Source organism: Triticum dicoccoides, chromosome 6B (assembly GCF_002162155.2).
Source record: "Triticum dicoccoides isolate Atlit2015 ecotype Zavitan chromosome 6B, WEW_v2.0, whole genome shotgun sequence".
NCBI classification, from domain to species: Eukaryota; Viridiplantae; Streptophyta; class Magnoliopsida; order Poales; family Poaceae; genus Triticum; species Triticum dicoccoides.
The window spans coordinates 337,520,911-337,533,468 of NC_041391.1; positions in this window are offsets into that span (position 1 = coordinate 337,520,911).

Below are 12,558 nucleotides of genomic sequence, written 5' to 3' on the forward strand. Positions count from 1 at the left end.
GGGGGAGCGGCGGAGGTTCGTGAAGATGGAGTATTAGCAACCAGCGAGGGGGAACGAACTGCCCCTGTTTCGTCTGCTTATAAAGAGGGAGGGGGCGGACGTTTCGCCCTTCCGAATAAAGAAACCACCCACGATCTCTCCAACGACGCCGCATTCAACGTGTGCCGTTAGGGGAGGGCGCGATGGATACAGAGCAAGATTCGGCGTGGCCCAGGCCGCGTGTGCCCGTGCCCTGTTTTGGGCCTGGCCCAACAGCGCTCGACACCGTGTATGGCCCAGGCCTGGGGGCTCCTGCCGGTGTACTAGAATAGGGGTACCCTAGTACCCCGAACTTGTGCACGGGCAGTTGCAGCGCCCCGCGGCAAGGCTTGCCGGGTGACCGCCAAGATCCTCCGTGGTTCTCTTGGAGCCATTCAAGAACAAAGTATTTAAGCTCAGGAGACAAGGCCCCGGCAAGAGGAGCTTGCCGGGAAGGCCAACCAAGGCATTCAAAAGAACTTGCCGCGACGCGCCACGCGCTCCGGCAAGGAAACAAGGCCCCGGCAAGGCAACAAGGCCCCGGCAAGAGGAGCTTGCCGGGAAGACTAACTAAGGCACCTCGAGGCCCGGTGGGCGACAAGCTTCCGGGCCCGGCAAGACAACAGCCGCGGCAAGGCGCTTGCCGCGGTAGGCGGCCACTCTGTACCCACGATCCAGCACATCCACCAACGTGTCACTCTGGGAGCCTTTCCAGACGCGCGTGGCGGATGGCTGTGCAGCCAGCGATGCGCAGTGGCATGCGAAGCTGACAAGATCGCCATCGTGGCGAACGGTGGCGCCCCTAACGGTCCTTTTCTGCACTGTTTGGGCGACTCGGACGGGTATTTAATGCCCTTGTCCCCTGCCGTCAGGGTTAGGTAGAAAACGCTGTACAAGTAACTGTACCAACCACCTCGCTTTTTACAATTGTACCCTTCTCTGCGTTGCCACCTGTCGGTGACCCCTTTAGCGTATAAAAGGAGGCCCATGCGCAACGTAGAGGGGGTTCGGATCATTCGGAAGCCAGAAAAGCACTTAGCTCTCTCTCGAGCAAGAACATAATAGAATCAGACAAGCATCAGTAGGAGTGTTATCTCTCCGGAGAGCTCCGAAGCTGGGTAAACTGCTCGTGTGGTTCGCCTCGATCTGCTCTTCGTGCGACCTCCGCCCCCCCCCCGCCGAACCGAAAGGGGCTCCGGTCCCGTAGGTGTTCGTGGATCAGTTTCCCCCGACAGTATGTATGAAAAATTCATGTGGGCGAAGATAATGCTCGCAAACATGCAAAACTCGCACTAAAGCATACAATTCTTTGTCATATATAGGATAGTTAAGTTGAGCGGCAGAAAGTTTTTAGCTAAAGTATGCAATGGCTCACTTTTCTTGCATCAAAACTCCACCAATTCCATGACCGCTAGCATCATAATGAACCTCAAAAGTTTTGGTGAAATCGGGTAATGCAAGAATTGGAGCATGTGTAAGCAAATATTTTAGCTCATCAAATGCGGTAGATTGAGATGGTCCCCAAACAAAAGGTGCATTTTTCTTACTCAAGGAATGCAACGGTGTGGCAATAGTGCTAAAGTCTTTCACAAAGCGACGATAAAATCCTGCTAGACCAAGGAAACTACGCACCAATTGCAAATTAGTGGGTTGGGGCCAAGTTTTAATTGCTTCAATTTTAGACTCATCTACATGAACTCCCTTGGAAGACACAACAAAGCCCAAGAAAACGATCTTGTCAACACCAAATGTGCTTTATCCATATTAGCATAGAGACGTCCTTTTCAGAGCGTTTGCAAAACAGCCCTAATATTATTCACATGCTCTTTGAGGGATTTGCTAAACACAAGAATGTCGTCAAAGTAAATTACGACAAACACACCAATCTAAGGACGAAGCACATAATGCATAAGGCGCATGAAAGTACCGGGTGCTTCCGATAGACCCATAGGCATGACTAACCACTCATACAATCCAAACTTTGTTTTGAAAGCGGTTTTCCATTCATCACCCTCTTGTATGCGGATTTGATAGTAACCATTTTAAGATCAATTTTTGAGAAAATAGTGGCACTACTAAGTTCATCTAGCATATCGTCAAGGCGAGGAATGGGATGCCTATAGAGAACAGTGATAGCATTGATAGGTCTACAATCGGAACACATGCGAAATCTACCATCTTGTTTTGGCACAAGAATGACCGGTACGACACAAGGAATCAAACTTTCACGCACATGTCCATGATCTATGAGATGTTGGACTTGCCTTTATATTTCTTTGGTTTCTTCGAGGTTGACGTGGTATGGAGCCTTGTTAGAAAGAGGTGCGCCGGGTATGAGGTCGATCCGATGTTCGATGCCACGTAGAGGAGGGAGACCGGGAGGTAGCTCATTGGGAAAGACATCCGCGAATTCTTGCAACAAGGTAGACAATACTAGAGGAAGAGGGTTAGGAGTGTTAGTCTTTGCCACCTCATCTTTGCATACTAGGACGTAGTGGATGACACTCGATGGGTTCTCACACACTTCTATCATCTCTCTTTTTGTGGCGAAGAGGATTAGCTTTTTCTCTCGTGGCGAAGGGTCACTCAATTTTGGCTTGTGGCGCTCACTCTATTTTTGGTGGTTTACTTTCTCACTAGTCTCTCCATGATGGGTGGATGCTTGCTTGTCAGCGATCACTTTGCTTGGAGACATAGGTCGTAGCATGAACTCCGTACCCTTCACTTTGAAGCTATAGTGGTTTGTTCTTCCATTGTGGATGACGCCGCGGTCGAATTGCCAAGGTCTTCCCAAGAGAAGATGGCACACAAACATAGGTACCACATCACACTCAATGGTGTCCTCGTAGGCGCCGATCTTGAAAGAAACGTGCATGGTGTGCTCCACTTGAATCGTGCCATAGTCGCTTAGCCATTCAAGCTTGTAGGGGCGAGGGTGCTTCTTCTTGACCAATTGCAGCTTGTGACATAGCTCTTCACTTGCCAAGTTATGGCAAATCCTCCGTCGATGATGACTTTCATGGAGCGCCCATTGATGCCGGCCTTGGTGTGGAAGATGTGACACCGTTGGTCTTCGTCTTGATGGTTTTGGAGCGTCAAGACCTTGGAGACCACCAGAGTGGAGCTTGAGTCATTGTCGCAATAGACTTGAGCATCCTCGTCATCATTCACTTGATGATGCATGGCGACATTCTCGATAGCTTCCATCTCATCTTCACTCATGGAGTCGTACGTGCCATCATCATTGGCGATCATTGTTCGCTTGTTGATGCATTGGAATGACTTGTGTCCACGACAACCACATGTGAAGCACTTGATAGAACTTGTCCCGACGGGATCGTCCGGTGGTGCCAAAGAAGAAGACGTGTTCTTGTAGTTGCTTGACGAAGGGAGAGTCGAGGAAGGTGTTGCTTGCTTGAAGCTTGACTTGTCGCTGGTACTTGGTGATGCTCTAGTCGAGGTAGGAGGTGTCAAAGTCGTAGTAGGAGTAGCTTGAGTGTAGGAGCCATAGGTCTTGGATGAGTACTTGGCGTACTTGAAGTCTTCTTGTACTTGTCGTTCCACCTTGGTTGCTTGGTGAACGAGCTCGAGAAGGTTGGAGTAAGGTTGGAAGTCGGCGATCTTCCGTATTGGGTGGTTGAGGCCGTTCAAGAAGTGTGCCATTGTTTGCTCATCATCTTCTTTGACATTGGCTTGTATCATGGCAATCTCCATTTCTTGATAGTATTCTTCCATCGTTTTTGTGTCTTGTTTGAGGAGTTGCAACTTCTTGAAGAGATCTCGTGTGTAGTATGTTGACACGAAGCGGGTTCGCATGATGTCCTTCATTTGTGACCAAGATGTGATGGGTGGCCCACCTTGCTCTTGCCGTCGCTCAATCACTTGTTCCCACCAAATAAGGACATATTCTTGAAACTCGACGGATGCCATGGAGATCTTCTTTTCTTCGCCGTAGTTGTGAAGACGAAATATCTTGTCGACTTTCAATGCCCATGATAGGTACTCCTCGGGATCGTTGCTTCCGGAGAACTTGGGCATGGTGAACTTGAGCTTGCCATAGCGGACTTCCTCGTCATAGTGATGGTGTTGATGACGCTCTTGGCGTGGAGGAGGATCTTCACGTACTTGCTCCGGTTGGTATTGTTCTTGGCAAGGAGGTATCCCATTGTCTTGTTGCTCTTGGCGGACTTGGGGTTCTTGACGAGGAGCTTGAGGAGCTTGTCGGTGTACTCCTGCTAGATAGTTCGTCTCTTGAATTTCTTCTCGAAGTGCTTCTTCTTGTTCTCGCGTTTGTCGGTTGCGGTCGGTGAAAGCTTGCCTAGCATCTTGAGGGCACATTGCGCCTAAAGTGCTTGAGCTTCATGCCGTTGTTGTTGTAGATGGGCTGCCTCGGCGTCTTGCTCATCTTGGTGTTGGCGCGCCCTATTTTCCTCTCGGTGGTGTTGGCATTGCCTTTCTTGTGCCGGATGTTGCTCTTGAGAGGCGATGCTGTGAAGAGGATTGCGGTTAGCTTGACGGTTGTGGTGCGCGGCCTGTCGAAGAGTGTTCGTTGTTGGAGTACTTGAGCCGGCGATGGTGCCATTGGAGTATCGACTTGAGCGGCTCCGTCTTGAGTAGGACAACAAGGTAGCGGAGCGGTTAACCAACAAGGCACGAATCTCGTCCATTCTTGCATTGCTCTCTTGTTTTTGTTCATCGAGATTGTTGTCAAAGTAGTCTCTTGTACATTGCTCGGAGAGGCGTAAGTCGGTGGCGAGATGGTCGATGCGGTCACTCATTGCTTGTTGTTCTTGATGTAAAGCTCGTTGTGCACCAAAGAGGTGTTGCTTGGTGACGTAGGAGGTCATGTCATCGTCTTGCTCGATGAAGAGCGGGTTGGTAGAAGAACTCGGCCTATCCATCATGTGAAAGTGGAGGTGAGTAGGAAAATGAGAGAACAAAACAAAAGTTACCTTTTCCGAAGATTGTGGATGTAACAAGTACGATCCCACATGATGCTATAATAGGAGAATTGGTACTGAGTATTGTTTCTCACACCTACAAGTAAATGGCTTATGGCGGAGCTCAGTTAGGAAGTGGCACAAATAATTCAAGCAAATGTTAGTCAAGATGTTGATAAAGTTGAGAAGATTCACAAATGGCAAATAAGGCAAATAGATCAAACCCAAGGATAACACTAGGAACACACACACGGAAGATAGATGGGATCCGCACAACCAAGGGGTGAGCTCTAAGATGTGGAACTATGGACAATGCTCTTGTTGCACGGATACAAGAGAGACGCTAGCTCGATTGCTCTAATGCTAGATATGCTAGTTCACCAACCTTATAGAGAAACGGGTCATGTCACTATCCCAAGTATGTGTATGTATGTAGTGACCAAGATGAAGTAACTATGCTATGAGGCTCGATGCTATTGCTTATAAGCTCTTTGCTTCTCTTCTCTTTTGCTTAAAATCTTTCTTTCTCTTTTTTTGACTATGACGCAATGCTTGATAGGCGAGCCACAATGCGAGAGAACAAATAGTATTTGCACATGAGAGACGTAACACTAATGGTGCACTAAGACGTGGCCCGGCAATACTCAACAAGCTAGTCTCGATGGGTAAGCTACTCAAAAGAGGCTTGAAGCTATCAAAGTAATGGCAAGGGTGGCACAAAGGCGTTGCGAGATTACCGTCCTTGCTTACGGTTGGTATGAAGGTGATGTTGGTCGAAGCCGATGTGGAGTCCGAGTCGATGGTCGAGTGGCAGTGATGATGATGTCGAATCATGCCTAAGTATCCAAAACACCTTAGGACACGAGAGAAAGCGCGACCCAAAACTCAAACAACCACGTGGAATACTTCGGAAGAACACAAGCGGTGGTGGTGAACCAAAATAAAGCAAACAGAAAATGGCCGAAAGTCCCTGGATGGTCCGTGCGCACGGGGTAAGTGAGGCCCCAGTGCACACGGGACCCCATGGGGTCCCGATGGCCAGTGTACACGGGATCCTCTGCGAGCGGCTGAAAAGCTCCAGATCCGTAGTGATTTCCAAGTTTGAGGCCAAATTCGATGGATGGATGGATGGGGAAGATGGAAGGGATGTAGATCCACTTGCCAAACACCAAATTCATTGATCAAATCAACCAAATCTCACCACATCAAACAAATTTAAAGAAAAAAAAATGGGGCTAGTTTTGGATTAGGACGAAAAACAACAAAATCAAGCTAGAATGTGGAAGGTAGGGACTCCATGATGTGAATCAACCTTTCTCAAGATACCAAGATGTTGCGGGGTAGAACCCTAAGATGGATCTTTTCACACTTGGAGGGAAAAAATGATGAACACCAAGAAACACAAAGAGGAAATCACTCCAACAATACGCAACTACACATCCACTAGAATAGCAACACAAGATCCACAAGTCCACAATAACAATCAAAGGAAAGATACAATGGATAAGTTCTTCCCACTCCTAGGAGATGAGGTCTTGATGGTGGTAGTCTTCTCCAAGATGGAGGCCTTGATATCCACAAGTGGATCTCCTCCAAAGAGGCCTTGATCTCCAATGGAGGTGGTAGAAGGAGCAAAGCTCTCAAATTCTCATCTATATATTTGCTAACCCTAAACATGGTCCTAGGTACGACTTATATAGCTTTGGGGTCGAAGGAGATGGAGTGGAGGCCGAAGGGGCGATCTCAGCCGGCCATCCTGGGAGGCCTGTGCGCACGGGGTAAGTTGGGCCCGTGCGCATGGGGGTCCCGTGCGCACGGGGTGCTACAGCCGTAGCTCCCTGTGTAGTCCGTGGGCACGGGGTCTCGGGGGCCGTGCGCACGAGGTCGCTTGGGACTTCTTGTCCAGCCGCTGTTCGGCTTGTTCTTCATCCTTGGTGGCTTGGGTCACTCCTTCTTGGACTTGGGGGTGTTCCTCAGCTGCTTGGAAGGGTTCCTCTTCATACCTAATGACGAATAGAGTATTTTGGGGAGGTAGCAACCAAGTTCCACTTGTATCCATATGCATGTCAACTAGGAAGGAGTTCACCTCGATTTCCATTGCACGTGCTCTAGCTCTTGTCATGGGTCCACTTGGGGCTTGATGTGTTGGTGAAGAGTCCATGGGGATGATGGAAGGATGCTCCACATCAGAAGAAGCTACAAATCAATGTGTGCACGAGGTAGGAAACCATACACAATGTCAAAAGGGCATATCTTAGTAGTAGAATGAAGCAAACAATTATAAACAAATTCAATATGAGGCAAGCATTCTTCCCACATTTTAAGGTTATTCGCCGAGCATCCCTAAGCATACTAGACAATGTTCTATTGACTACTTCATTTTGGCCATCAGTTTGGGGCTGACATTTAGTACTAAAAAGCAGTTTAATCCCCAACTTAGCCCATAAACGTCTCCAAAAGTGGCTAAGAAATTTGGTGGCACCAAAGTGCTGAAAACTCTACTAGAAACTCTGTTCTTGCTCCCCTTGCGCGCGCCATTTTCTCCATTCTTGATCATGCTCCCATGTTCATCATTCTTGTCCATGCTTGGTCCTTCATTTATACGTAACGCAAATGTATCCAATTTAGGCAACATCATGTTCTCATGAACATTGGAATCATTACCAACAAACAGAAGTACCTGGTAATTTAATTGGCGTGTGCGAGATCTAGTAATTGGTCCAGTATATGTAGCAGTAGGGGCTGTGGGTGTAACTTTGTTAGTGATGTCCTCATCAGGTCGGCCACCTCACCCAACGGGTGGCCGATACATTTTTTCCGCGTCCACAAAAAAAATCGGAAACATGCGGCCGCTGGCCAAAATCCACTTAAAACATTAATAGAAGACATAAAAAACCAAAAGCACGCACACACGCTGCCCTATGCCTTGCCATCATTGTTGTTGTTGCTGGTGAGGTCGACAAAGGCTGGTGGTGGCCCAGCCCATAGGAGTGCGATCGCCCACGCCGCCAGCGTCGACTCCTTCGGTGTGTGTTCCGGTGGTGGCATTGCTGCGCGGCAGGCGCACTCCTCCTCCTCCTCCGCCCAGTGGGCGTGGTGCTCCTCCTCTTGGTCGATTTGGATCTAGCGCTCATTGTCGGCTCGCTGCTCCCATCCCTCCAGGTAGGCCTCCTCCTCCTTTGATGGTGTGTCCATGTAGACGGCGGGTGCGCTCACTCACTCGCGGACAATGGCAGTCCACGTGTGAAAGTGCATGTGGCACTTGTTTTATATTGTGGTGTGATGACAATGTGGTTAGAGGAACTAATATTAGTTGCTAAAGTTTAATCAGGATATTAGTTCCATGAAGATCGTGTCGGAATTGTGACCCCTGATTCAAAAAGATCAAAGGCGTGGTTTACTGACGACTAGAAGGTTTTTGTTTTGATTCAATGTGAGTCATAGAAAAAATCACACTATTAAGAGGGATCATCATGGACATGTGTCATGTGGGAATGCTCCCAAAACATATACACCATCCCTCCTACACCTACCACCCAGTTACCATGAAGTGTGCTTTGTAGAGGTGTCCTTTGGAATATCAATATAAACCTTCTGGACACCCCGTGTACACTAGGTCTTATGAACCCCGCACACACCGGGTGCTACGAAACTCTTTGGACGGCCCTTGCGCACATGGCCTTTTGACCCCCCGTGCACACGGGGTGGGGCTTTAGTCTGTGGGTACCAAGAACGGGGTACTCAGAGACTCCTTTCAATAGAGAACCGAAACGAAGCATTAAGTATGGTGAAGGGACTTTGGTAGTGTTCTTGGCCGTTGGGGCATTTCTGCCCGTTGGACCCCATGCGCACGGGCTAAGTTATCCCCAGAGTGTATCCCAATTATTCTCACCTTGGGATCTATGGATAAGAACAATAACACGTGCATACAACTAGTGACAAGCATTGATCATAACAAAGTCACAGCAACATTAATCTCAGAACACATGGGGATACTAGGGATCAAGCCATAACAAATTGACTCGATTACATGACAAATCTCATCCATCTTCATCACCATCCAGCAAGCATACGAAGGAATAACTTACTCCTGGTGGTGAGCATCATGTAACTGTTGATGAAGAAGGGTTGATGATGATGAAAATGACGAATCCCCCTCTCCGGAGCCCCGAACATACTCCAAAACATCCCTCCCGATGAAGAACAGGAGGTGGAGGCTGCTCCGTATCGTAAAACACGATGAAACTTCTTCCTTTATTTTTCTCGAGAAGAGGGAATATATAGGCTTGGAATTAGGTCAGACGAAGCCTCGTGGTTGAGGGAGTCCGGGATTAAGGGGTCCTCGGGCTGTTGGCCTAGCTCTTGTAGGCCGGACAGGTGGGTCGCTCTATGACTATTATCGGAAGGTCGAGCTATAAGATGACGCCATATTCAGCAGGGAAACCTTCGAAGCCTTGGTTTGTCCTCCAAGTCAAGATAGGAGAATCGACATGCTTATGCCTTTATTGTAACCGACCATGTCTAACCCTAGTACCCCTGTTGTCTGTATAGACCAGAGGGTTTAGTCCGTAGAGGCTAGAAGAAGAACCATCATCCTACTCACCTAGGCTTTAGTTCATCTGATCTTGTGGTAGATCGACTCTGTAACCATCATATACACTTCATTATAATCAAGCAGGACGTAGGGTTTTACCCCTACGAGAGGGCCCAAACCTGGGTAAATACTGTCCCTGTGATCACTGTTCCCCATTGAACCAAGATCAACAACTCAGGACCCCCTACCCGAGATCCGTCGGTTTTGACACAGACATTGGTCCTTTCATTGAGAGTTCCACTGTTGGATCACCGAAGAATCGATGGCTCTCCTAGTCGTTAACAATGGCATCCGCATTGGGAACATCTTTGGGTTCGGCAGTATCGTGCTGCACGCTGATCCGATCGGCCGTCTTTGCCAAATCGGAAGTTTTACCCCCGATTAGGAGATCAGGTTTGGGAACCTAGAGTTCGTCACCGACTCTCGGGGAGATCTTATTCTGACAAAATCTTCAACACCCCTTGAAGAGCTCGTGAACCCCGATGCTTTAACTTCGGGAGCGATAAACCTCACAAGGACCGTCATCACCCTGGGTCCGGCCGTAAAGCCCGACCCCGTCGATACATCCGGACTAGCTCTGGCAGAATACTGCCCGGGCGTGAGTTCCAACGCCCTTGGAGCAGCGATACTGCGGGTTGACCTGGAGTACTCCAGGAGGATGGACCCAACACACCTCTCATCATTGAATGAGCTATTAGACCAGATCCAAACCATGGGAATTTTTGACGGCCAATCCAGGGTCTATGTCTGGATCGAGCTTAAACCCGATAATAGGGAAATTTACGTCCCGTTTGTCACACACATGGTCGCCAGCATCAAGGACTTGGCTGAAGGCTCACCACCGCAATCACTGGAGCTAAAAAAGGATTATGTCCAGATTTATGATCACCAGGTACATATGTCTAGCTTGGAATACGATGCTCATTTTGGAAGGAGCCCGGGATCAAGCCCCGATTCAATGCATGACCCTGAGTCCATGCAACAGTACCTGGTTGACAGTCTGGATTCTGAGCCTGGCGCGCCGGATACCGCGATGGTGCAGGACACCGCCGCCAAAGCCCCAGACCCACAACCCATTGGGATACAAAGTTTTTTCCCACCCACCCACACGTTGAGTACTCCCCAAGTAACTCAGGGAAGCCCGACATATAGGATCTAATGTACATAAAGAAACAACCCGAAGAAACGATGCACCACTTTTGGGCCAGATTCCTCCTCGTCAAAAACAAAATGATGGATTACAGCGGCCAGAAAATCATAGCAACCTTTTGGCATAACTGCCGAGATGAAGGAATCTTGAATGCCCTCGCCATGTTCAAAACTTCACCGAGCTATCGGATCTGGTATGCAAATATTGCACTATGGAAAGCACTTGGCAGGCTCAACAGATGCGTGTGGAGTCAACCCGTGCCGAAGAACCTAGAAAAGCTCGGGTGAAGCACGCGCACCCATGATGGTCGGCCAAACACGAGCCTACCGAGAAAAAAAATAAACCTCTCATAGGATCTAGAACAGTGCTTGACGAGCTACTAGACAAACCATGCCCCATACACTCGGTCTCGTTGAATACAAACCCAACCCACAACCTTCGAGCATACTGGGTGGTTAGGCAAGTCACAAAGAGTGGAGAGACTATCTTGGAATCTCACCCTCCCGTAGATGTTCAGCAACACGCCGGACAATGACACTGAGGTCCTGATGATCTACGAGATGTTTTCCTAAAAGAATCAGAGGAAAAGAGCCCTTCCAGAGCTCGGTCAAATCCACTAGGTGACAACAACAAATTCACGGACGAACACACCAATCACATTTGACGAGGAATATGAGCCAAGGGCCCGCCCCGTCTGAGCACCCGCTGCACTAGTCCTTGATCCCATAGTGGACATCTTTAGACTCCACAAGGTGCTAATGGATGGGGCAGTGGTTTAAACCTCATTTATGAGGACACCTTGGAAAAAATGCAATTCGATAGATCTCACGTCAAACAAAGCCACACTACCTTCCGAGGGATTATCCATGGAAAAGAGGCGCGCTGCTCAGGACGAGTCACTCTCGACGTAGTATTCGGCACCCCCGAGAAGTACATGTCCGAGGAACTACTCTTCCACATTGTGCCCTTCCATAGCGGTTACCACACCCTATTGGCATGTGACGCATTCACAAGATTCCAGCTATACCACATTACGGGTATATGAAACTCAAAATGCCAGGGCCAATGGAGTGATCACAATTACAAGCGATCCAGATAGAGCTTTTCAGGCCGAAAACAAAACAGCATCGCTCGACCTCGAAGCACTGTCCTAGGCTCTCGCGGCCGAGGAAATAACCACACTCCGCTCAATGGTGGATAGGGATGATGTAATCCTCAGTAAGAGGCCCTAATCCACATCCTTCAAACCAGTAGATGAAATCATCAAATTCCAAGTGCATCCAATGGATCCCCACAAAACAATGTCCATTGGAGCTCAAATGGATCCCGCGGTCGACGAAGCTGGATTTATCCGAGAAATCAAACACCAAGTGGTTGGCACATCTGGTCATAGTGCCCAAGAAGGACAAATCCTGGGGGCCATGCGTCGCTTTCAAAGACCTAAATAAATCTTGCCCTTAGGATCCCTTTCCTTACCTCGCATAGACCAGATCATTGACGCCATCGCTAGATACGACTCACTGTGCTTCCTCGATGCCTACTCCGGATACCATCAAATCAAAATGAAGGAGTCCAACCAAGCCGCAACCGCCTTCATCACCCCCTACAGGGCATTCTACTTCAACAAAATGCCCTTCGGGTTGAAAAATGTAGGCGCCACATACCAGCGCATGATTCAAACATGCCTAGAAATCAAATCGGCAAAACAGTCGATGCGTACGTAGACGACGTGGTCATCAAGACCAAACACGTAAGCCAGTTATTGGACAACCTGCGCCAAAGACTTGATAATATGCGAGCTCACGATATACAACTCAATCTGGAAAAATGCGTCTTCGGAGTTCCCGTCGGTAAAC